The 25,582-nt window shown below is 36.0% G+C and overlaps 1 pseudogene; it reads right to left on the bottom strand.

Moving 5' to 3' along the window:
• Nucleotides 1–4,105: 4,105 nt before the first annotated feature.
• LOC101843910 lies at nt 4,106–25,461 on the bottom strand (annotated as a pseudogene).
• Between the last annotated feature and the right edge of the window lie 121 nt (nt 25,462–25,582).

The raw sequence follows: 25,582 nt of genomic DNA, 5'->3' as shown, positions 1-25,582 counted from the left end.
ATCTAGTGAGATGATCATGTGATTTTTTTCCTCAGCTTGTTTATATGGTGGATTACACTGATATATTTTCATTTGTTGGACCATCCCTGCATCCCAGCCTACTTGATCATGGTGGATGATCTGATGTGTTCTTGGGTCCTATTTGCTAGTATTTTATTGAGTATTTTTGCATCAATATTCATGAGGGAAACGTGTCTGAAGTTCTCTTTCTTAGTTGTGTATTTTTGTGGCTTGGGTATTAATGTTATTGAAGCCTCATAAAAAGAGTTTGGCAAAGACCCTTCTGCTTCTATTGCATGGAATACTTCGAGGATAATTGGTATAAGCTGTTCTTTGAATTTCTGGTAAATTTCTGCACTGAAGCCATCTTGCCCCGGGCTTTTTTTTTTTTGGTTTGGAGACTTTTGATGACTGCTTCTATTTCCTCAGGTGTTAAAAGTCTATTTAAATTGCTTATCTGTTATTGATTTAATTTTGGCAGCTGATCCCTATCCAGGAAGTTGTTCATTTCCTTTAAATATTAGAATTTTGTGGAGCACAGATTTTCAATGTATGACCTGATGATTCTCTGGATTTCCTCAGAGTCTGTTGTTATATGCCCTTTTTCATTTCTGATTTTGTCAATTTTCATGTCCACACTTTGCTGCTTGGTAAGTTTCGAAAAAGGTTTTATCTGTCTTGTTGATTTTCTCAAAGAACCAACTCTTGGTTGCATTGCTTCTTTGTATTGTTTTCCTAGTTTCTACTTTGTTGATTTCAGCCCCCAGTTTGATTATTTCCTTGCATCTACTTCTCCTAGGTGAGTTTGTTTCTTTGTGTTGTAGAGCTTTCAGCTGTGCTGTTGATTTTCTAGTGTAACTATTCTCCAGTTTCTTCATGTGGGCACTTAGTGCTATGAACTTCCCTCATAGAACTGTTTTCAAAGTGTCCCATAGGTTTGGATATGTTGCATCTTCATTCTCATTGAATTCTTGGAAGTCTTTAATTTCTTTTTTTTATTTTTTCTTCGACTCAGGCATGGTGCAATAGCACATTATTCATTTTCCATGAGTATGTAGGGTTCCTGCAGTTTGTGTTGTTGTTGAACTCTAACTTTAAAGCATGGTGGTCTGATAAGATATATGGAGTTATTCCAACTTTTTTGTACCTGCTGATGTTTGCTATTTTGCCAAGTATGTGGTCAATTTTTGAGAAGGTACCATGTGGTGCTGAGAAGAAGGTATATTCTTTTGTGTTTGGATGGAATGTTCTATAGAAGTCTGTTAACCCCAATTGGGTCATAACCACTATTAGTTCCTTTGTTTCTTTGTTAAGTTTCTGTCTTGTAGTCCTGTCTAGTGGTGACAGTGGGGTGTTGAAGTCTCCTACTATTAGTATGTGAGGTTTTATGTGTGGTTTGAGTATTAGTAATGTTTATTTTATGAATATGGATGCCTTTGTATTTGGGGCATAGATGTTCAGTATCAGGCCTTCATCTTGGTGGAGTTTTTCCTCTGATGAATATGAAATGACCTCCTTCATCTCTTTTGATTGATTTCAGTTTAAAGTCTAGTTTGTTAGATGTTAGGATTGCTACCCCTGCTTGTTACTTGGGGTCATTTGATTGGAAACTATTTTCCCATCCCTTAACTCCTTGGTAATGTCTGTCTTTGAGACTGAGGTGTATTTCTTGTATGCAGCAGTAGGATGGGTTCTGTCTTCCAATCCATTCTTTCAGCCTGTGCCTTTTTATGGGCAAATTATGACAATTAATATTGAGGGATATTAATGACTTTGATTGCTTGTTCTCATTTGTTTTGGAATGGTTGCTCTTGGTGAAATTGTATGTGGATTTCCACTCCTTTTCTCTTTTGGGAATTGATAAAGTAAGGAGTGGATAGAGAAAATGTGGTGCATTTACACAATGGAGTACTACTCAGAGGAAAAAAAACAACAGAATCTTGAAATTTACAGTCAAATGGATGGCAGTAGAAGAAATCATCTTGAATGAGGTAACCCACTTACAAAAAGACCAACATGGTATGCACTCACTCATATATGGATTTTAGACATGAATCAGGGGAGTGTCAGGCTACCACTCCAGGTTCAGTGAGTCTGGAAAACAGAGAGGTTCCCAAGATAAATGCATTATACCCCCATAGAAGTGGAAAGGGGCAAGATCTCCTAGGCATATTGGGAACATGGGGTGAGAAGAGAGGGAACTAGGAAAAAGAGAGGTGGATAAGAAGAGGGTAGAAGAAGACATGGGGGAGCAGGAAGGTTGAGTTGGGGTAAAATAAAGAAGACCAGGATGAGAGATACCATAGTATTTGAAGTCATTATAGCTTTGAGGAGATAGCTGACACTAGTGAGAAACCCAGAGATGTACAAGGATAACACCAACTGGAAAAATATGTAATAGTGTAGAGACTACATTAATAGCCCCTACCTGATTATAAGGTTGATGACTACCTTATGTGACATCCTAGAACCTTCATCCTGTGACTGATGGAAGCAGAGACAGATACTCACAGCTAAAACACTGAACTGACCCCCTGGAACCCAGTCACAGAGATGGAGGAGTGATGAGCAAGGCTCTCAAGACTGCATTGGTGAAGCCTACAAAGACAACTGACTGGACAAGGGGGAGCTCTTGAACCCCAGACTGATGACTAAGAGGCCAACAGGGGACTGATCCAGACTTCATGAATGTAGTGTCAGTGAGGAGGCCTCATAAATCTCTAGGGCCTTGGGTAGTAGACTCGTGTTCACCATGGCATACAAATGAACTTTGGGAACCCATTCCACATTGAGGGATGCTCTCTGAGCCTGGAAACATGGGGAAGGGCATAGGTCCTGCCCTGAATGAAATGACTGACTCTGGAGATCTCCCCAAGGAGGGCCTCACCCTCCCTGGGGAATGATGTGGTGATTGGGCTGGGGGTGTGGGGGATAAAGAGGGATTGACATTTGAAGCATGCATGTTTCTAATTTAAATAAAAACATACTTAATAAAAATAATGAATGAAAAAAATCTTCATTACAGTGACTGAATATGGTGATATTAAAAAATATGTGATACTCTGTACATAAAAAACAAGAAATAAAACATTAAACCTCCAAATATTAAATACTTACAAAATTATTTAATGAAATTTTGGTTTCATACTTGTAATAATGACATTGTATACTGAGAATTTTAATATTCAGTAGCAGAGAATATATTTCTGCTTTGTTGATACAGGCTTTTTTTTAAATGTGAGAATTATTTTCATTTTAAAAATTTATCATTTTACACACAAATACCATTATCTCTACCTCTCCTCTTGCTCTCCCTGTGTCCCCTCCTTCCTGGACCATATCCACTCCTCAGAGGGGTAGGGCCTTCTTTTGGGAGTAAACAAAGTCTAGAATACCAAGGTAAGGCAGGACCAAGTCCCCCTCCCAAATCCTGTATCAAGGTGAAGCAAGGTATCCTATCCCATCATAGGAAATGGGCTCCAGAAAGGCAGTTCATGCCCATCTTGGTGCCAGGGGCCAACCCAACATTTCAAGTCACATAACTGTCACCCTCATTCAGAGGGTTTAGCTTAGTCCTATGCAGGTTCCCCAGCTGTTAGTTCATATTTTGTGATGTCCTACTAGGTCAGATCAGCTATCTTTGTAGTTTTCCCCATTATGGTTTTGGCCTACCTTGATCCCTGCTACCACTCTTCAGATGAACTCCAGGAGCTCAGTCCAGTGCTTAGGTGTAGATAACTAAATCTGCCTCCATAAGTTACTGGATGTAGGTTCTATGATGAGAATTAGGGTAGTCACTAATCTTGTTAAAGGGAAAGGTCCATTCACACATCCTCTCTATTATTGCTATTAGTCTTAGCAGGGGTCATCCTTGTGGATTCCAGCAAATTTCTCTAGCACCCAGTTTCCCCAAACACTATAATTGCTTCATCTCTCAAGATAACTTTTTCATTGCTCCCTCCATCCCTTTCACAACTCAACTAAACAAAGAATTCTCAATAGATCAAATATTATTAAATAAAATCAGGAGTGTTTTCCTCTACCTTCTGTTCATAAACCTATGGACTTACAACGGATCTATTTTTTGGATTACTCGATACTAAACTTATAAATTTTTCATAAACCAATTTACCTAAAAGACCTTTTTCATTGCATATTTTAAATCCTATTTCCTTAGACTACAGATGAAGAGATTGAGGATGGGATTAACAATGATATAAAATGTGGACACTATCATGTCATTCTCCAAGACACAGCTGAAACTAGTTGCCATATACATGAAGAAGATGGTTCCATGATAGATAGACACTCCAGTGAAATGAGTTCCATATGTAGACAACACATTGATCCTTCTGTCATCATAATGTATCTTCAGAATGGCAAAGTCAATGAAACCACTGGAAATCAGGATGAATAGGACAGTGATTAGCTCAACAATGCCCACATAGTGGAAGATAATACCCTGTTTGATATGGGTGTCAGAAAAAGAAATGGCCAGAAGAGCACAAACTTCACAGAAGACATGCCTAATTTCATTGAATCCACAAATGGACATACTGAAAGTGGCTGCTGTGTAGACAGAACCATTTATAATACCTCCAACATAAGAAGCAATGAAGAATGGCAGGTAAATTTTTGGTGACATGCTCACTGCATACAGAAGTGGATTGTAGATGACTGCATAGTTGTCATAAGCCATTGTGCTAAGAGAAAGCATTCTGTGTTCCCCAAAGCAATAAAAAGGAACATCTGTATTACACATCCAAGATATGAAAGGGTTTACCTTTTTTTTTTTTTGGTTTTTCGAGACAGGGTTTCTCTGTATTGTTTTGGAGGCTGTCCTGGAACTCACTCTGTACACCAGGCTGGCCTCGAACTCACAGATATCCACCTGCCTCTGCCTCCCAAGTGCTGGGATTAAAGGCGTGCGCCACCAACGCCTGGCTGGGTTTATCTTTTGAAAGGAAATTTACCACTAACTTTGGTGTAACAACTCTGGTATAGAAGGCATCTAATGGTGAAAAAACACTTAGAAAATAGTACATGGGATTATGGAGCCAGGAAAATCAATCCCAAGTTACTTATAAGTGAAAAAGCAAATTTCAGGAATAATACAAATAGTAAGACCTGCAGGATATGAAGACTTTTAGTATAAACTTTGTGACCTCAGTGACTTTGCTGACCTGAACATTATTATCAGATAGAATCCTTGACACTTCTGTTTTGTTATTAGGTTACAAAGGCAAAATTCTGTGAAAACTTTGTCTTTCCAAACATATTCTCATGCTTGTGTATTTCATAGTCCCCCTGGGGATTTTGTTTTTGATGCAAGCACCTGAAATGAAGGAGTTAAGTCTGAGGAAATTCACTGGTCTGCATAAGTAAAATACAGAAATTCTTTTTATAATTTGGGTAATGCCATGCTCTTAATATTGTCTAACATAATACTTAGAGTTATATTTTTGGTAGGTTTCTTTTCCACCTTTCATAATGCATTATGTTCAAACTCAAAAAGCCAGAAGATGTCTTTAGAATCACACAAGATTAAATGAATAATTTGCTTTAGTGATTTGGTCTTAGCTATGGGATCAATGAGACTTAATTGAATCTGCTCAAGAGTATGTGAACACCTTTTAGTTAATAATATCAAAACATGTGAAAACAGGAACTATTGGTTTTACATTTCAAACACATTCAGAATACCTTTCTACTAAGCAGAGCATTTCAAATCCTTTCTTTTGATAATTATTTCATTCAGTTAGGACATAAAGTATAATGATGAATAATACAATATGAGCATTCTGGAGATTAGTTATACCTCACTTGAACATAGAAACAGATTCAATATGTTCTTGTAATTTATTCTGATTTTTTGCTAGCTTCTTCTTCTTTTGGTCTCTTCTTTATGACACAAGCATTTGAAGATATCCATATGTGACTTCTGGTGTTTTCTTCTTTAAATTCTACAGTTTTTCATTTTACTGAGTAAGGTCTTCATGTAGGCCACATAAGTCTTGAAGTCAATATGTAGTCAGGGAAGACATTGCATGTCCCATTCTCTTCTTTCCACCTTTGAAGTTGTGGAATTATAAGTAAGTGCCCACCATGTCTGATTATCTGAGTTGCTGTGTCTCAAACTGAGGGTTTTATATTTGTTAAACTAAGGCTCAACATATTGAGCCACATCGATACGGTTGGCTCTTCTAATCTTAGAGTATAATTTAAAGAAATCTCAATTGAAATGGCCAATATACATGCAAAGTGGATATGTTATGAGGAATATTTGTTTCAGAAATAATTTATGGTCTTTTCCTGAATGGGTAAGATTTATTATGCAATGGATGAAACTCTCAAAGTTAAGTAACATATAGCAGTTCCCAGTAGACTTATCACAGAAGTTGTTGCTCAAAGAAAATATCAACAAATACCATATTTGTGCCATTCAGGGAAGCCTTTCACACTACAGTTTACTGACCATTTTGAATGCACAGTCATGTATAGACAATTGGAGTTTATTGTGGTTACATCTGTCTGATATCCCTAGAAAGATAAATAATTGTCTAATAGAAAATTGAAATCAGTTCCTCAAATCTCTTTCAGAACTCTTTATTTAATAATCCAGAAATACAGAGGTAATAAAAAAGGATACACAAATAGAAGCAAATGCCTCACTAATGCTAGAAGGAGTGCCATACTGTGTGTGTACTGTTTTCTTAGATCTCTGGGAAAATCTGTAAAATACATCATTCAACATTGAGAAGAAAATAGATGAAGGTAGACAGCAAGTCTGACCAACTCATGGTCACTACAGGATTTATGCCAATGCCATCCCCAACTAATTCTGTCCTATGTCAAAATTCAGAAATCATTATCTCTCAGAAATAACAAAGTAACTAAACTTAAATAGAACATAAAATAAAAACAACAACCAACATGAACTGATCATTGCATCAATCTCTTCAAATGAAGGAGTAGATTTAAAATTCACTAACATCCTTTAACTACAAAAAAAATCCCACATGAATTACATTAATGATTGGTGGAAATTTTATTTTTCTATATTCTTTTAAAATATTTTCATATTTTAGGAGCACTCTTATTTACATATCAGTCCCCCAATTCCCTTGTCCTGCCATCTTCCCTTGTTTCCCATTGAACCCCCAACCAACCGCACACCCACTCACTGGGAATGGTGAGGCCCTCCACAGGGGTGGGAGCATCAAAATCCCTCAAATCATTTGGAGGAGGGCCCAGGCCCTCTTTCATGTATCTGGGCTACAGTAATATCCCTCCATAGGGAATGGGCTCCCAATGTCCATTTGTGCTCTAGGGATAAACACAGGCTCCACTGTTAGAGGTCCCATAAACTGCCATATTCTAGCTGGTACCCACATTCAGAGGGCTTGGTTCGGTCCAATGCTGGTTCATCAGCTTTAAGATTAGGGTCTCTGTGCTCTCACTAGGTCAGGTCAACTGTTTCTGCCAGTTTATCCAGTTCTGTCTTGGCTCCTTTGCTCATGCCTCCTCCCTCCCTGACACTGGATTCTAGGAGTTTGACTCCATGTTTAGCTATGGGAGCCTGGTTCTGCTTAGATCAGTGATTGGATGAAGGCTCTAGGAATAGCAACCAAAGTTGTAACATGCATTCTTCCTGCCAGCCTTGTCCCTGAGCTGCATTAGTACCAAATGAACATGCAGGATGCTTTACTAAATATGAAGCTGTTGGCTATTTGCTATGGTTTCTTAATTGCTAGCTCTGACTTAATTATTAACCCTTAATTACTAATATATATTTTATAAGGTTTTTTCTTACCAAGAAGACAGACTTGCATTCTCTCCTCCCAGGATCATATGGCTACTCTCCATTCTTGTCTACATTTCTGAGAATACTTCTTGACTCTTAGTTCCACCTAACTTGCTTCCCTATTGGCCAATAGTGCTTTATTTATCAACCAATAAGACAAACACACAGACATGCTTCCCCCATCATCTCCTCTTTTCTGTCTGAATAAAAAGAAAGTTTTTAACTTTAACATAGTAAAATGTATAGCAAGAAATTTACTAAGCAAGAAGTATAAATACAATATTTAGTCCATTTATGTTTAGCAAGCTTTAAAGGAAATACCATCTACCCTTTCTGTGTGAGTCAAAAGTCTTATATGTAGCTTATCTTTTATCATAACTAAGGAAAACTATAACCATAACTGTCTTCAGCTCCATCAAAGACCACAGAAGGATAATATATAAACACTAGAATTGACAGAGACATCTCGCTACTTGGACAATCATACAAAGTTTTCTGTAATGTTGGGGCATCCATCTTCAGTCCATAGGCCACAGTGTGTCTGGGAGACTTCTCAGCAAAGCAGGAAATTTTAAACTGTTTGCCTGCATTGGCAGTTTGTCAGTCATTTTTCTTTGTCCTGCAAAATGTCTGCCACACTTTTCCATGAAGCACAAACCCTGTTTGACTGTCTATCCTGTTGTGTAAGTTCTATAGTAGCTTTCCTGAGGGTCCTGCATTTCCAGTTTACACAGCAACAGTCAAACAGTCCAGGCAAGAGAAGTTTATTTCCCAAATAGCTAATCTTGACATGTTGAAAGCAAACTCCATAATGACTTTCTTCAATACCCATCTTCCTCTCAGACATTGATTGATACTGTCAGGAGCAGACATTTCTCATTGTCAAGAAAAATCCTAAACAATTTAAGTGCCATGTATTCTGTAGGTCTGTGAAAGATTTGAATAATATCTATCTATCTTAAATAAATCTCTGTGTATCTAGAAAACCTAACTAAACTAAGTTTTGACTATTATAGGTAACTATAATCTGTACTTATTTGTACATTTAATTTTAAAAGAGCTGTATAAATACAATATCTAAACAAGAGGAAAATATATATATATATATATATATGTATCACAAAATTGATTTTATATTTGTATCGATAAATGAAAATCCATACCAATGCAAATTGTTCATGTCTATATCATGACATCTTTAGAAAGAGATTGACTATGATAATTACCATTTATAACAACCCCATTTAAATGAAAACAAAATATAAACAATATTTGGGAATTTGGGCATTGTTCCAAACTGCTTCCTGCTTGATGGGGGCACTGTCCATACCATGGGGATCATGACAAAACACAGAAACCTGGCTAAGTCCTTATTTATTGTAGTTTGTAAGACTACATCATCTCAGCTTTCTTAGATTTTGGATCACCTGGCACACCATTTTAGGGGAACTTGCTTCATGAAACCACAGAAGCATGGAAGGAATCTACAGCCTTTCATTTTCTGTAGAAACACAAGCAGAAACTCTTTTCCCAAGTAACCTGCCCCTATATTTAAATTTAGAAGTCAAAGTATTTTCAAAATATATAAGTTGGATTAATTCAGTAATATTTCTTTCAACAGTTGTTGTTATTTCCTTAGCAGTCAAATAATTCAAAGACAACACAATGGCACACAGTGTCCAGACTCTCTTTGTACTCTTCATCTTTATGTGACTTTTTTATTATTCTATTTTTTAACTTCACTTATTTTTTCTCTGAGGCAGGGTTTCCCTGTGGAAGTTTTCTGCCTGTGCCTCTGGAGACCTGTGATTAAATGCTTCTGCAACCATACCCAGACATTATCCTGTTTCTTTTTTAAACACACTATAAACATTTTAGAGGTTTTAGTTCATCTGGATCTGACTTTATTGTAAATCTTTATGTTTCTCTGGTCATGTGTCTGTTAACTGGTAATTAATGTTGCTAAAATCAAAGCTGCTGCAGCTGTGTTAAATGTAGTCTTTCCAATATGGTGGGTGTTGGGAGAAGTCCTGTGCATTTGTCAATAAAGTACTGTTGAGCCTATAGGGAACCAAGATAGGAGGGACTAGGAGTCCTGGAGAACTCTGGGAAGGAGAAACACAGAGAGTCGAGATGTAACTGCCATTGGGGTAGGAAGCCTGGAAACCTCTCCGGTAAGAGACATACTTAGATTAACAATTATGGGGTAATTACTTAAGTCAGAGCTATCCAGTAAGAAACAAGCAAGGCCAACAGCTTCATAATTAATATAGCCTCCTGTGTGTTTATTTGGGACTGATGCAGCTCTAGAACCAGGCTGGCGGGAAAGCAGCTCTAGAACCAGGCTGGCAGAAAAGCTTCTCACAAAGAAAAAGCTTCTCTTTACAGATTAGTGCAAACACTAGGCTTGAAAGTCTCTGCTTTTCTCTAGCAAAACAGAGCTCAGCTGAAAAAAATGCTACTACTAAGCAGTCATGCTTCTCTCTGTTCTTCTGTTTCTAAAATCTCTTTTAATTTCTACATGAAAATTCATGCCCCACATTGCAGGTGCCATATGTAACATGTACTCTTTTTCACCAGCTACCTGGGTTCCTGCTGCTGTCTCAGACCCCAAATAAATCATGAGACACTATATTAATTATAATCTGTTGGCTGGTGAGTAGGATTTCTTATAGGGGAGCTCTTACTTAATTATTAACCCATAATTACTAATATATATTTTTATAAGGTCTTATGTTACCAAGAACACAGACTTGTGTCCTTTCCTCCTGGGATCACATGGTTGACTCCCCACTCTTGACTACATTTCCCAGAATGCTCCTCAACTCCTAGTCCCACATATCTCATTTCTCATTTGGCAATCAGTGCTTTATTTATCAACAAATCAGACAAACATATACACAAAAGGGAAATAGTATCCCTCCATAGGAAATCGGCTCCCAAAGTCCATTTGTGCTCTAGTGATAGACACTGGCTCCATTTTTAGAAGTCCAATAGACTGCCCTGTCCTAGCTGGTGCCCACATTCAGAGGGCTTTTTTCAGTCCAAAGCTTGTTCCTCACATTTAAGACTGTTCTCACTAGGTCAGATCAACTATTTCTGCATTTCTCTCTAGCTCCTTTGTTCATCCCTCCTTGCTGTCCACAACTGGATTCCAGGAGTTTGGCTCAGTGTTTACCTGTGGGTGCCTGGTTCTGCTTCAATCAGTGACTAGATGAAGGTTCTAGTAATGACAAGCAAAGTAGTCATCAATATCATTATAGGGGAAGGGCATCAAAAGCAACCTCTCCACCACTGCCAAGACTCTCATGTGGGGTCATCACTTTGGATCCCCTAACATCTCCCCTGTGCCAGACTTCTTTGCAAACTTATCAAAGCATCTCCTTTCTTGTCCTCCTCTATTCAACTCATCTGGGTCCTCCTATTTTCATTCCCCATATCCTTCTCCCCCTGTAGCTTTTCCATATCCCTTCATGTTCCCAATTTGCTCAAGGGTTTGTGTTTCCCTCCCCTTCTTCAGGGGGATCATGCAATCTTCTCTTGAGGAACTCCTTGTTTTCTAGTATCTGGTCATGTGAATTGCAGGGTGGTAGTCCTTTGCTCTATGTATAATATCCACACATGACTGAGTACATACCCTGTTTGTGTTTCTGTGATTGGGTTACCTCACTCAGGATGTTTTCTTCTAGTTCCATCCATTTGCCTGAGAATTTCAAGATTTCATTGTTTTTTTCTGCTGAATTAGACTCCATTTAAATTTAACACATTTTCCCCATACATTCTTCAGTTGATGGACATCTAGGTTGCTTCCAGTTTCTGGCTGTAACAAACAAAGCTGCTATGAACATAGTTGACCATATGTTCTTGATGTATGGATGTGTATTCTTTAGGTATATGCCCAAGAAAGGAATTGCTAGATCTGGAGGTAGACTGATCCCCATTTTTCTGTGAGAATGCCATACTGATTTCCAAAGTGGTCATACAAGTTTTCACTCCCACCATCAATGGAGGAGTTTTCATGTTTCTCCACATCCTCTATATCATAGACTGTCATTGGTGTTTTTGATTTTAGCCATTCTGATAAGAGTAAGATGGTATCTTGGAGTTGTTATTTGCATTTACATGATGGCTAAGGACGCTGAGCACATTTTTAATTGTCTTTCAAACATTTTAAATTCCTCTATTGAGAATTCTCTATTTAGTTCTGTACCCACTTTTTATTTGGATTGTTTGGGGTTTTGGTGGCTAGTTCACTGTTTATTTTGGATTTCAGTTCTCTTCCAAATATGGAGTTGGTGAAGATCATTTCCCACTCTGTGGGCTGCCATTTTTTCTTGTTGATTGTGTCCTTTCTCAGTTTCAGGAGGCTCAATTATTAATTGTTGATTTCAGTGTCTGTGCTACTGCTGTTATGTTCAGGACGTTGTCTCTAACAATTTTTAGAGTACCTCCACTTTCTCTTCTAAGAGGTTCAGAGTGGCTGGATTATGTTGTGAGGTCTTTGATCCATTTGGATTTAAGTTTTGTGCATGGCAATCGATATGGATTTATCTGGAGTCTTCTACATGTTTACATTCAGTTCTGCCAGCACCATTTGTTGAAGTTGATTTTTTCATTCTATAATTTTAATTTCTTTGTCAAAAATCAGGTGTTTGTAGGTGTGTGGGTTAATATCAGTGTTTTCAATTTGATTCCATTGGTCTACTTGTCTATTTCTGTGCCAATACAAAGCTGTTTTCAGGATTATGGATCATAGAGCTTGAAGTCAGTGATAGTGATGCCTCCAGAAGATGATTTATTGTATAGTGTTGATTTCACTATCCTGGTTTTTTTGTTCTTCCATATAAAGTTGAGTATTGTTCTCTTAAGTATGTGAAGAAGTATATTGGGATTTTGATGGGGACTGCACTGAATCTGTAGGTAGCTTTTGGCAAGATTGCCATTTTTACTATGTTGATCCTACCTATCAAAGAGCATGACACATCTTTCCATTTTCTGGCATCTTCTTTAAATTCTTTCTTTAAAAACTTAAAGAGTTTGCTATACATGTCTTTCACTTGTCTGATTAGAGTTCCCCAAGATATTTTCTGTTGTTTGAGGCTATTGTAAAGGGTGATACTTTTCTGATTTATTTCTTGGCAAGGTTATCATCTGTATATAGTAGGGTTACTGACTTTTTGAGTCAATCTTGTATCCTAACACTTTGCTGAAGATAACTGTCAGCTTTAGGAGTTCACTGGTAGAGTTTTTCAGGTAACTTATGCAAACTTTCATACCACCTGTAAATAGTGACAGCTTGACTTCTGCCATTCCAATTTATATCCCCTTGATCTCCTTTTATTGTCTTTTCACTCTAGTTAGAACTTCAAGAAAAATATTGAAGAGACATGGAGAGAGGGCACATTCTTCTTTCTGATTTTAGAGTAATTGCATTGAGATTCTCTCCAATTAGTTTGGCTGTTGGATTGCTGTATATTGCCTTTATTATGTTTAGGTATGTTCCTGTTATCCCTGGTCTCTCCAAGACACACACAATAACACAGTCACCAACAAATCCAAAACAAACAAGAATGAACAATCAGTGGTCATTAATATCCCTCAGTGTCAATGGTCTTAAATCACCTATAAAAAGACACAGGCTAACAGAATGGATGTGAAGACAGAATACATGTTTCTGCTACATACAAGAAACACACCTCAACTTCAAAGACAGGCAGTACCTCAGAGTTAAGGGTTAGGAAAAGATTTTCCAATCAAATCTACCCAAGAAACAAGCTTGTGTAGACATCCTAATTTCTAAAATATTAGACTTTAAATTAAAATCAATTAAAAGAGATGAAAAAGGGCATTTCCTATTCATCACAGGAAATGTCCACCAAGATGAAGTCACAATTCTGAACATCTGTGTGCCAAATGAAAAAGCACCCACATTTGTAAAAGAAACATTACTAAAGCTCAAATATTTCTGCCAGGGCAGCTCCACTCTAAGAGAGGAGCATGCCCAGGAAGATGCAAGAAAGGGGTTGGAGTTGGGGCCCATGCAGATCCCACATTCAGTTCAATTAGAGGGCTGAAGTATTTTTCTATATTCTATGTTGTTTCAAATTGTAGATCAGCCCCATAATTTTATTACCTTTAATCTTATTTTTTCAACCAAATCATTAACAATTCTGAATTAATAACTCTTTTGAACTGTGTAAACAGGAAGTCTTCCCTAGTCTCTCTAAGATAAATATTTCATTTGTGAGCAGAGTCCCACTATAAAGTTCCAAATTCTTAAACTTAGTTAAAGTTTAGTTTAAGATATAAAACTAGAATTTCAAAATATTTCACAAAATAGATTTCCTCTTACATTTTGATATGGATTTTCAATCAGAGAAGGCATGCTCTTAACATCTTTCTCTTTCTCACACAAGCCCTTTGGGATCTTTTTAAAGGGCACATGATCCTCAGGGAGGGAACATGCTGATTCACTATGGTACAGTACGTACACAGGTGATTTTGATTATTTTCAAAGAAATCAAGAGGATATTTAATCAATCAGTCTCTACATAAAGAAATGAGTCAGAATGGATATTATGAATCGATATTTCACCATAAAATTTATGGATAAGAATCTGTAGTAAATACAATGAATCAGAGAAGAGTAACACTTCCAAAAATAACTAATATATAGGATAAATTCTCTAAAATCCAGTTTTTAACCTATTTCATACATCTAATATTTTTCAGACTTGCTCATATTAGCCTAATGGGAAATCATAAATTGTGATCAAATTTCATAGGCATCCATAATGACTACTAACAAAGTTTACTTACCATTTAATGTGCTATGATTCCAAGTGCTACAATAGGTACAGATTACTAAACATTGAATGGAGGAGTTCACTTATGCATTTTCATCATTAATATATAGATCCATGACCTCAATGATATCTTTACAAAAAAATTAGGCCATTCTATACATTGTTTTACTGTGTTATAGTATTAGTGATTTCATACAATGAATTGTCAATCATGCAAAAGCTATGATGTCATTTCTTATCTTGGGTCAACTGTGTACTACTCGGCATAATTATCCAAATGTCTTTAAAATATTGTGGAAAATATGCAAATGTCAAATGAAAAGGACACACAATTGAAATGATGGATATAAAAGACACATCTCTGGCACTGACCATGACCATTTTGGTGTGGTCACAGGTGCATACATGTGACATAGTTTACCGCCCATGTCCATATACATCTTTACATCTGTCCATATACATCTTTAGTCATGCCTAAAGTGGGTGTGGTTAGCAGTGTGATAAACTGCTCTTTTATTACCTCATCTGTATGTGCCTCTAGTAAGTCACATGGTTAATGGCGGCATTGTTTTCCTAATACAATTTCCCCTTTAGTCTAAAAAGGATATTTAAACTTAAAACAACTAACTTGCCTAAATGATCAAAGTGTATCAAACATCTATCCCATCTAGACATAAACTTATCTGAAAGAAACACCCAAGTCTGAATACCTCCTTCCAATCCCAACTCTAAAATAATTGAAAACTAACACTAACAGGTGTAAAGTATCTTATAATATCAATAGTAGGGAGAGAGGACATGGAATTCTCAAAACTACTTCCTGCTGAGATGGGAGGATTACAATCTCATGGGGACCTGTGAGAAGAAAAATGTTAGTGTAACAAAATCTTCAGTAGATCAGACAGTCTTTGTATGGCAGGAGATGCTTGATTGAAGTTCCTGACTGGAGATCTAGTGTTGATTGAAGCTCTCATCTGAAGCTCTAGCCAGATTGTAGAAGGTGTGCTGTTTCAGTTCCTTTGTCCAGAGTTGTGTCGAGTGATGTAGTTTCAATCCAGTTTCAGGATAGTGCTTGTCAGATGGAGTTGATGACGTAAGGCAATTCAGATACCTCCAGTCAAATCAGGGGGAGTCAAGGAAGTGGATCCTCATTCTTGTTATGAAGCAGTTAAAGATTGCTGTCAGGAAATCCCTGTTCTCTGGAAAACTCAAACATTAATGATAACAAAGAAATATTTTAACTTTTATATGTATGCAAACTGGAAGAGGTGACAACAGGGAAGATTGTAAACATGAAGGAAATTAGAGTTTTCATAAAAAGAAATCCACAGATAACAGTCCCTAATTTTATTTTCTTCTGTCTTATATTAATGGCTCTTTGATATGATACAGAAATTCTGAATTTTATTTAAATAATATGCTTGAATTTAGAGTAGGAGAGCCAATCCAACTCCAAAGCCAGATTCAGTTAAATTAATGGGCACTGAAGTATATGAAGAAACAAAGATAAAAGGGTACTATAAAAAACAATATAGAGAGATTTAGACTTTGATACCACACAGTGAGTTACTGTTAGTTTGATGGTCCTCAGGGTAGCTGAATTACCTTGTTGATGGCTCTAATATTAGTAAACATTCTCCACTTACCAGACTTCTTCTTGACAACAAAAACAGGTGAATTCCATGCACTAGTTGATTCCTCAATATGTCCAGCATCTAGCTGTTCCTGAACTAACTTCTCCAAAGCCTCTAACTTCTCAGATGTCATAGGCCACTGAACCACCCAGACAGGTTCATCGCTCAGCCATTTTAATGGTAGAGCTTTTGGTTGCTCTGTAGGTTTGGCATTAGCATCCTGCTTCTGTACAGCCTGTACATTTGGCATCTGTTTTCTGTACTGCCTCAATATACTCTTTCTACCACCAAGAGGTTGTCGATAACTCCTAGCTGATACAGGAGGAATGTTAATCTGTGAATTCCATTGCTGTAATAGATCACTACCCCAGCGTTTTATAGTAATATCTGCAACATATGGCTTTAACCTTCCTCTCTGTCCTTCTGGCCCAATAAAGTCAATTGATCTAATGCTCTGTTTAACTTGAGATAGGGTTCCAATACCTAAGATTTGAACATTAACCTCTTTTAAAGCCCAATTTGGGGGCCAGGACTTCTGATTTATGATGGGGATGTCACTTCCAGTGTCTAAAATGCCGTTAATCACCATATTATTTACTTTAACTAGTAACTTGGGTGTATGATATTGTATAGAAGTTTGCCAAAATATATGCTTTGTATTTCCTCCTGATATAATTGGTTCATCCTCTGGATCTAATGTATTATCCAGTGCCTTATTATTTACAATGGGCAGTGGATCTTCTAATTGTCCTGGGAGAGCCTGTTCTCCACTGTCACTGGTTATGACCAGATAATCTTTCTTTTTGGGGCCTGCTTGAGGCCCCAATTCACGTTTCCTGGCTGTAAATGTCTACCTTGTCTATCTGTAGTCGACCAGCATTCGTTGTTCCAATGTTTGCCCTTTCCACACCTCCTGCAAAGACCAGGAGGCTGAGGCCTTCTGTTTGATGCACTCCTGGTAAAAGCATTATTTCTAGGAATAAGTTGTCTATAGTTCCTACTCAGATGTCCTATTTTTACCAAAGTTAAATCATGTGGCATCTATATGTCTGTTAAAATTTTTGGTGATTGCCTTCCCTACCCAGGCCTCTATATCTTCACGGGTAGGGTATATGGCATCCTGGTGCCTCCTCAAGCCTGTAAAAACAGCTTCACCTACTCAAGCTCCCTTATCCTGACTTTTACATTCCAGGTTCACTGTATATAGGACCCATTCCTCCAATGGGGCTGATCTTATTTTTAATGGCCAAATTACCTGCCGGCATTATGGATTTGCATTGCCATATGCCAAAGATTCTATAAGGAGTCGCCTAGATTCTGGATTTGCTACCTGTACTTCTATTGCTCTGGATAATCTATCTAAAATTTCAGTGAACCTTTCCTTTGGACTCTGTACTACCTTGGTATAGGGTTGCATTATCTCTCCTGTTTCACAAACCTTATCCAAAGCATTCAAAGCAGCTGTTCGGCATAAAGGCAACATGTGCTCATCATATGCAGACTGAACCTGCATTTCAGCATAAGCATGCTCCCCAAGAATCTTTTCTTGGTGTGCTTCATGACCATTCTTTAATTCCTGAATCTTTAAGTCTTTCGGCTCTTGCCTCCATGAAGCTCTCCATTGAATTTGACAAGAATATTCGAGCACTGCCGAGGCTAATCGGGCCCAGTCTTTTGGGGTTACTCTATTTGTAGTGGCCCATGAGGTTAGGAGCTCTGTAACATAGGGAGAATGAAGACCATACAAATCAATGGCCTCCTTGATTTCCTTTAGGTCCTTAATCTATATAGGTTCCCATTGATAAGCAATAGGACCATTTGAGTGCTGTTTCGTTGCTGGTTTTTCAGTTACACATACTGTAAAAACCATAGGTGAATGCATAGCAACCTTAAGGAGATCTTTCTGGCATTTGAGAGGTGTTGGGAAACTCCTGTCCTGACCTGTTGCCTGTATGTCTGATTCTGAAGTATCAGATTAGACATCTTCTAAAACCTGCAGTCTATTCATCATTGTTTCTCTGAGCTGTTGAAGTTCAAGGGACAAATAATTTCCTAAGGATGTCATGGAATCTGTAATTTTTTTGCATTCATCATTTACACGTGATTCCAAATATTTAATATTCTCATCCTTAGAAAGTATCTCAATGGCATATAAACTGCCTTCCAGAAATGACGTTCTATCAGCTAGTTTGTCATTGCTCTCAGACATGAAACAAATCTTTTCTGTTAGCATTTCAATCTTATGTTCCAGTCTTTGTAGTTTGCTAGTGAAATCATCAAACATGGAACAGTTTTGTTGGTTAAATGTTTCAACATCATCTTCCACTTTTTCTATTCTTTCTGTTGAACACGTTTTTCCTGAAAGTAATTCAATTTTGCGTTCCATCTCTTTAAACCTGTTTGTCAGGCCTACATTATCATTTTTAATATCCTGAATATTTTCTACCAAACCTTCCTTCGTATCCTGCAAGGAATTTTCCATTTCCTGAATTCTTTGTACTAAGATTTCATAACCATCCTGCGATGACCGTAAAACCTGTATAAGTTTCGCCCTATTTTTGAACCATTTCTTTTACAAAATTATATTGATCATGAAACTATTAATTACCATCGTGGGTAGGAAGTACCTTTCAGGTAGGTCCTCAACAATTTCTAAAATCCCATCTATACAAAAAACAAGAAAATTCTTAACATCCTGCATTGTAATGTTAGTTGACACTGTATAAAGCAGTTAAGTTTGTTACCAGTGGAGTTTTATTCAGGCCGAAATCAGAGCACATGGCCACGAGAGAAATCTCGTAATACCACCTAACCTTACCAGCAGGTAGAAGGTGCTGCTTCCTGGTGGCAGGAATCGTGCCTTGCTGAGCGAAATGTGTGGGAATTGGTCTGCAGTAAGGGACAGTCTTGTTCTCTCTCTGGCTTCCGGTCAAGTCATGGAGTGTAGTCGAGCATGGATCCTCGGAGTATTGACCCTGGGTTACTGGTTTCTGATGTAAGTGATTTCTCCCCTGCCCCAAATTACCCTATCTCATCCCAGTCCCCTGTATCTTATTTTGTGTAACCACACATAATGATGGACAATATTTGGAAGATACATGTCTGATAAAAGACTGTCCTTGAAAACATTAGTATCTCTTGAATTTCAGCAAGAAGGAAAGAAAGAAGTTGACTGAAAGCTAAGTCAAAAACATTCACAGAAACTCAGTTAGAGGGAGCAGAACAATGAGTCTATTCAAGCATGATCCAATCTTAGTTCATTAATAAGGAATTGAAAATGCAAAGACACACTTGCATACCTAATATAATGACAGAATCTAAAACACAAAGATCAACAAGTCTCAAGGATATGGGAATGGATATAATATGCCCATTTAGGAGGGTAAACTACAATTTCTAAACTGCATTTTATTTCTTCATTTATTAGCATCTATTTTTATTTAAGACATTTTGTTGAAATTTGTTTAAGCAATAACTGTTTGATTCTATATCTCTTAAGTTAGGTCTGATATTGGGAAAATTTATAAATCTTTTTATACTCATTTTTTTACACCTTAGATATAATCCCATGAGGTTCAAAGACACCCTTGGTTTTCCTTACCTGTAAATGCTTGGACACCTTGATTGTCAATGTTCATAGCAAAATTAAAATGAACCAAGATAATGTCTTTTATTTCATGTTTAATAAATAACTTTCATTGATCATCACCTCAAATAATTACTTTAGTTAAATTTATTCCTAAGCATTTTTGGAAGAGTTCGGATTGGGAATTCTTTGTAGGTCCCTCTCTGATTGATTTCTGTAGACTGCATTTGCAGCTTTTTTTCTTTTCTTGTATATTTTGTCTTCTAATTTTGGTGTCCTTTCTGCCTGATTGTTAGTGATTCCTCAAAAAACAGCTACTAGTATGATTATATATTATAATAGATCGTTGTATAGCATATAGTACAATATATAACATGTGTTGTGTATTATATTAAATATTTATATTGTAATATATATCACATATATATTATAATATGCTATATTACTTTATATTACTACTTATTATACATTAGTAGTAACTATAATAATAGTATTCCATGGAATAAAAATGCTCAAATTTTGCATATTTAACTTATATCCAACATTAAATCCTTTAAACACTCATTAATAATTGTGATAGCTATTCACATGGAAATATTTCTTATCTTGAGGACTGCTATTTTTATAAAATTTGTGTTTTATTTTGTGAAAAAATGCTTGATTTTACCAAATGTTTTTGATCCATTGAGATTCCCATACAATTTCTGTCCCTTATCTTGTGGTATGCTTTATCAATTATCCTTATTGTTTAGTTTACACAGAATCATGTTGGAGCTTGACATGGTACATAATCATTATACTATGCATTTTTACTTTGTTTGTTATTGTTTTGTGGATAACTTTGCAAACTTTTAAAGAAATATTTTAAGGAATAATCTATCCAGTGACTGATAGAAGCAGAGGCAAACACCCACAGTCAAACACTGAACTGAACCCATAGAACCCAGTGACACAGAGAGAGGAGTGATGAGCAAATTGGCAAAGAATAGGCAGAAGAAACTAACAGACACAGCTGATCTGAACAAGGGGGAGTTCTTGGACCCCAGACCGACAGCTGCGAGGCCAGCATGGGATTGATACAGAACCCCTGAGTGTGAGAGTCAGTGAGGAGGCTGGGCAACCTATGGAGCCTTGGGCAGTAGATCAGTATTTATCCCTGGCATACAAGCAGACTTCGTGTGTCCATAACACAAAGAGGGATAATTTCTCAGCCTGTAAACTTAGGGGAGTGTCTGGACCCTGTTCTGAATGAAAGGACAGACTTTAGATATCCCTCGTGTGGAAGGGAGTGGGGATAGAATGGGAGGCTGGGGGGATCGTGGGAGGGGTTGTGGGAGGAGAGGAAGGAGAGGGAACGGGGATTGATATTTGAAGCAAGCTTTTTAAAATTAAAGTAATAAAAAATGTATTATCCCCTTCAAAAATTGCTATGTCTGCCTCAATTCCACTCAACTACATATTAATTATTTTTCTTTTCCATTGTAAATAATTTATATGTATAGCACTCTTTGCTCATAAGTAATATTGTTGTGTGTTCATCCTTAAATGAAGATTCTTATTAATTGTTCTCAGTTTTATGTATTGACATGTTGATAAGTTTTTGAGATGCATTATTTCTAAAATATGCTCAAACAGGTGATGATATTACACCTCATTATTTTCTCACTTTTTATCTTTATTTCTTGAGCTTGGTACTCAAATTTATCTCCATTTACAGACAACCTTCAAATTTGCTTATGAGTCTCAATATTTAACTTAACACTTAGTGTTCACTAACTCAGGATTTGTATTTACCTTGAGCTTGGTGTTATATTATAGTCCAGACTTTACTTAAATATCCAGTCTTTCTGATTTAAACTAATTGCTTAGATTATAGGCATGCAACATGTAGAAGCATGCCAAGCTGTATTAAAGTTCGAACTACTCATCTATAATATGATAGCATTGTACCCTCTATTCTAAGATGCATTTCAAATATTGGCAAAGATGGAAAATACTCACATGCCATCATATTTACCAATATATTGTTTCTCTTTTATAGTTCTGTGCATGCATTTTGTGGTCAGTTGTATCTTCTCCTATGTTCCATTGTTGTGTCTGTTCATTGCATTTGATTATAGGAATGATATATTATGTATTATATGCATTTGTCCCTGCAAATTTAGGCTTTTATTCACAATGAACAGTATTATGTGATTTATGAAGATGGAATTTTGTATTTTCTCCTCTTAACATGTTTTAGTTTTTAATTTACTTAGTATAACAATCTACTATTAAACTTTATACCTACATTTGATTTATATAAAATAGTTAGGTTATTATTTCAACAGAGTAAAAGTATTAAGGTTTAAAAGCCCATAAACACCTTCATCAGATAAAAAATGATTTGTACATCATTTTAGCTTAACATGATTACCAATTAATTGCAACATTAAACATCTTTAATTACAAGTATGAGAAATTAAAGTTTCAAGGAAGTGAAAATTGCAGCAAAGTTTCAAGTCCATGTCATAAATTTTCCCATTTATAATGATCAATTTTAAAAGGGAGAATCAATGTTATTATTCAAAATCAGAACCTAGATAGGTGTTTTATATTTTGAAATAATTTTTATAATGATAACTGACATGTTATTTTCTATTTTACTATGACATATTTCATCATGTTGCTATTTTGAACCAGGAGCTAATTGCTGTATATTCCCCAAGGGTCGTCTCCTGAGGATTCATCAGCATTTGTTTTAGTAGATATAAACATTCTGAATTAATCATGTTGATTGCACAAATAAACATGAATTTTATGTCTCTATAGGTAAGAGAAATTTTAAGTCACTTGCAAAACATTTTTGAGAATTATAGTGCATTGTCTGAAATTTTTGTACCATAATTTTGCCTATTTTAAAGTGTTAAACCCTTCCATTACTGATTATTTCACGTTTTAATAAAATGTAAGGTGTTTATCCATATCTCTTTTATATCAAATTTCATCTAATGGATGAAAAGCAAAACTTTTTAGGAAATAAAGAGGATTACAAGTATTGATTATGTACTTGGACAAAAATAAGAAATGCTCCAAATTTAACAGTCTACATTTTTATTTCCTCAAAGAAGACAGATAATTTCAAAGATGAGGAGCAACAGAAGAAATGAATAGAAAGGTTACCCTCAATATATCTGTTGTCAGGAGACCTATAGATAAATAAAGTTTCAATTGTCTTATAAAATAGAAGCCACTGTGGTTCTCTACTTGTTAATGTTTATTTGGTCTCAACCATCTTAAGAAATTCAATAACAATAATAATGATTTCTTTAATTCCTCTATGAGTGATGGTAAATTTTATGTAATTTGTAGAATGAAAAAATTATGAGTTTCCTGCTCCCTATTGAAATTGTGTTTTACATGTGTAGGTTGCAACACTCTAAGAACATATTTTATTTTTGATATTATAATTATATCATTTATTAATTAATCTCCCTTCCTCTTTATAATGTTAATGGACTCGTTTTGCTTTGATTGCTGTTACATATACGTATCTGCATGTTTATGTACACATACACATACACATGTATATGGATATATTTCTATATATTCAGTTTGTAAGTATATTTTCAAGCCTGACCTTTGATGATGATTTGCAGTATTTTTCAATATTGTTTTCGTATTTGTAGACCAGTGTAGGTAACCTGCAGCCCACTATGTTGCAAATGATGCTTCAAATTCACAATAATATTGCTGCTTCAACCTTACAGCACGAAGATGATAGGTAATGGATAGGACAAGACACATTCAACATTATTAAACTCCTAAAGAATTGGTTGTATTAATTTTATAAATTTCCTAAGTATTTGTATAAATTTCCCCTTGTATTCATTCTGGTCAACAAATTTAGACCTGTCATAGGACAGATATAGCTGAGTCTTCCAACTGCACAATATTTACAATTTTAATAACTCAAAACAAATGTAACTCACTATAATCTAATAGACTAAATTGTGGTGACCTGTGCCTAGTGGTGGTGGTGGGGATACAACCAACATTTCACATATTTTCAAAATTATGTTCTTCAATAAGTAATCCAAAAACATATATTATTAATAATTAAAATTCAAATAAAATATTCAAAATATTTTTCATCTAATATGAAATAATACAGGAATAATAAATATATTTTCTGTAGAGTTTAAGAATTAAATATTTGTCTTTGGTTGTTGTTCACATTCTTTTGATATCAAATGATTACTAATATTTTTAAATCTAATATTAGGTAATACTAGGCTGTTTCCATTTCTTAGATTTTATGAATAGTGAATCAAGAAACATGGATATTCAGCTATCTTAAGGGTAGGACATGAAAACCTATGAAATATAAAAGCAGGTGTGGCACAGAATTGATCATATAGCAGGCAAAATTCAGCCTTTTCAGAAAAATGTCACAAACTTTCATAGTGGTTACTCATGTTTCTTCACCTTCTAGATGTTTTAAGTATTTTTCTGTCTTGAGCATGTGCTGCTATTTGCTTTCTTGTTGATAGCCATCTGATTGTGTTGAGACAGAATTTCAAATCAATTTCACTTTATATCCTCTTTCTAGTCTAAGAATGTTGAACATTGTTTTAACTGCTTCTTGATTACTTATTTTTCTTTCTTTGAGAACTATCTATACTGCCCTTTGGTCCCCTTATTGTATACAAGGCTTGATTCATACACATATCATTGTAGAAGTTCTTAGTAATTTCTAGATATTAAAATACCCTGTGTAATAAGTGATGAGCAAATATTAGGGTTTTCCAGGACATTCATGATCTTCATTTTGATGATTTTTTCCATTATTAAAGCTATTTAACTTCTCATAAATCTATTTGTCAGTTTCAGGGATCATGTTCTATGCTGTAAGAGTTCTTTTCAGAATGTTCTCGCCTATATCTTGAAGTGTTTCCCTTTTATTTTCCTCTAGTATTTTCAGAAATCCATTTATTATGCTATAATAATTAACACGTTTATACTTATTTTTGAGCCAAATGACAGATATGTATCTAATTTCATTCTGCATAAGATGTCTCATTTCGGCCGGGCAGTGGTGGCGCACACTTTTAATCCCAGCACTTGGGAGGCAGAGGCAGGCGGATCTCTGTGAGTTCGAGGCCAGGCTGGATCGATAGCCTCCGAAACAACACGGAGAAACCCTGCCTGTCTCGTAAAAACCAAAAAAAAAAAAAAAAAAAGATGTCTCATTTCTCTGTCACCACCCACTAAAGAAGATTGATTCTTATATTTGTTTTGGTGACTTGGTCAAAAGTTACATTGATCTATCTATCTATGTATCTATCTATCTAGCTAGCTAGCTAGATAGATAGATGTAGATATATCATTGTATTGTAATATTGCTTAAGATCATGTATTGTTAAAAGTTTACAATTTTTTTCTGATTGAAATGCTTTGTGATGTTCAAAGTGAGACTTCGGTTGAATTTAGGATTGTTTTACTATAGTCTGTGAAAAATGTCATTGAAATTTTAATGATGACTGCATCATGCCAATAGAACACTTTAATAATGTATCCATCTCCACAATATTAAGCAGCAGTATGTTTGTTTCCATTGTTTGTAAATATCATATATGATTATACCTCCATGTCGCCATTTTTTCCTAGACTACTTAGTGCACAGAGACATGGTCTGCATTCATTGACTCACACTAGCATCTTCTGTTGTCATAGTACTATGAACAGTAAGCTGAATGTCCTCAATATTGCT

The sequence above is a fragment of the Mesocricetus auratus genome, unplaced genomic scaffold (assembly GCF_017639785.1).
Source record: "Mesocricetus auratus isolate SY011 unplaced genomic scaffold, BCM_Maur_2.0 Super-Scaffold_100004, whole genome shotgun sequence".
NCBI lineage: Eukaryota > Metazoa > Chordata > Mammalia > Rodentia > Cricetidae > Mesocricetus > Mesocricetus auratus.
Note: the sequence above shows the minus strand (reverse complement) of the source record. Positions and strands in the feature narration are given on the sequence as shown.